Below are 2,473 nucleotides of genomic sequence, written 5' to 3'. Positions count from 1 at the left end.
CAAATCGATAATCTAGAGAAATTGATGGTTTTTTTTCTGTAGCCGAAGGATTATCGACTTCATCTTGTTCTTCGACATATATGTGAGATATGTTGGTGATTTTGGTGACAAACGACCTGGAGGCACATACTGCTGTTTGATGCATTCAGTCATTTTTGTAATATGTTTATAATGGAGCCTCCTGAACCCGAGTCGACTTGGACGTCCGGATCGCCGCGAACCGCCAACGCCTGGCTCTGCCCGTCCGCGTAACTCCACGGCTTTGTTCCGCGCGGCTCGACCCGCGCTCTCTCTCCGCCTGGGCAGCACCGTTTCGTCTCTCGCCGTCCCGTGTTCTCGACGTTGCGCGCGTGCGCGGACGTTCCGTTGTCGCGTCGCACAGAGCCTCGGTTCAAGGTCACCACCCCGGTTTTTTATTCGCGTAGAGGCACCGAGGACGATCACACCGCGTACAAGCGCATTAAGATGGCCGCTCTTATGCTTCTCTCTGCAGTATCATCCGCAGGACATGGTAGTCCACGAGGTTGCCGAACCAGGCAAGATCTTGCGCGGCGCTGTCGAGATGGAGCCTGCTACGTTCCATAATTTGTTTACAGATGCGCCAAACTTTACCACGAATCTTACTAATCCGTCGATAATAAACGTCGAGCTGTAGATAACAGGAGTCCACGAGCCTCGCGAGATCGTCGAGATCTCGCGTGGCGCGGCGGAGCGCGAGACGGTAGCGCCTTGATCTATGCGACGAAATTTTCATAATCTTTCGACAAATACGTCTCTCTATTTCTTTATAGCGAGTGAAATTACGATAAGCGACGAGTTGCCGTCTACGGTAGTTCACGAGCCTCATGAGATCGCCGAGCTCTCGCGTGGCGCGGTGGAGCGCGCGTCGATAGCGCCTGCTATGTGACGGACTATTCATAATCTTTTTACAGATGCTTTTCTTTATTCCTATATAACAAGTGAAATAAGACAAGCGTCGAGTTGCAGGCTACGGTAGTCCACGAGCCTCGCGAGATCGTCGAGATCGCGCGATGAAGTGCGTGACGACGGTGCCTGCTACCCGCCGAACTTTTCATACTCTCTCTATATAACGAGTGAAGTTACGACAAGCGTCGAGTTGCAGGCTATGGTCCATATATATAGATAGTCCATACATATATATATATATATGTATATATATATATATATATATATAGTGTCATATATACATATAGATATAGTGAGGCGCATATCTGGCTATACAGTCCCAGACAACTTACTGATAAATATGAAATTGGTGATATTCTAGACTTTTATAGGTTAGATACGCACCATATCGTGCTCGTATCGTGTAAAGGACTTAAATAGTGCAAACAGTTAATATGATATTTGACACTACAAATAGAACATATTTGTATATTTTACAGTTTTATGATATTGTCGGCAAAAAACTTTCGGACTTGAATTTCACGTTTTGTTGTTTATGTGATATAATATATTATATTATGAATACTTCATGTGGTATATAATACAGAGTGGTCCAGACTTAAATCGAATATTTCACTTGTTTATGATACGAAAAAATAGTTTAGATAAAAGTGATTTTCACTCAATTTTCGAACTTTTTTGTGTTTTCGTATCAGTTATACAGGGTCATTTTAATCGACGGATCCAAATATCTGCTAAAATACGCAAGCTACAAAAAAATGTTTCAGACAAAAGTTTTCGGACTTCGAGGAGGACATAAGATGATAACATTGATTTGACCCTGAATGGCGTCGTCAAGGTCAGGACAAGGTCTTTGAATTTTTTAAATGGAACCCCCAATTTTTCATTACATGTTCTTATAGCATGCCTCGAGAACTTTCCAAAACACATAAATAAAATATTTTTTTATAAAATAAATCTTGAGTTATGAAGCTTGAAAGTTGGAGTACTGTCGGCATTAGCATCATCCAAGGTGTCCAAACACTAGCTAAAACCTTTAGAATGTTGTTTAGGATTATAACATTGATAAAGGTCAACGACCTTGACCATCTTTAACTAGTGTTTGGACACCTTGGATGATGCTAATGCCTCCAACTTTCAAGCTTTATAACTCAAGATTTATTTCATAAAAAAATATTTTATTTATGTGTTTTGGAAAGTTCTCGAGTCATGCTATAAGAACATGTAATGAAAAATTGGGGGTTCTGTTTAAAAAATTCAAAGTGACCTTGTCCTGACCTTGACGACGCCACTCAGGGTCAAACCAATGTTATCATATCTTATGTCCCCCTCGAAGTCCGAAAACTTTTGTCTGAAATATTTTTTTGTAGGTTGCGTATTTTAGCAGATATTTGGTTCCGTCGATTAAAATAACTCACCCCCAGTGAGAAATGGTTTTTAATTCGACGTCAAATCGATATCGAATTGATGTCGAAATCATCACATCGACGTCAATTCGACATTAATTCGATATCGAATTGGCGATCATTTCTCATTGGGCCCTGTA

The sequence above is a fragment of the Wasmannia auropunctata genome, unplaced genomic scaffold (genome assembly GCF_000956235.1).
Source record: "Wasmannia auropunctata unplaced genomic scaffold, wasmannia.A_1.0 LD336092.1, whole genome shotgun sequence".
NCBI lineage: Eukaryota > Metazoa > Arthropoda > Insecta > Hymenoptera > Formicidae > Wasmannia > Wasmannia auropunctata.
This window is presented reverse-complemented; position numbering follows the sequence as displayed.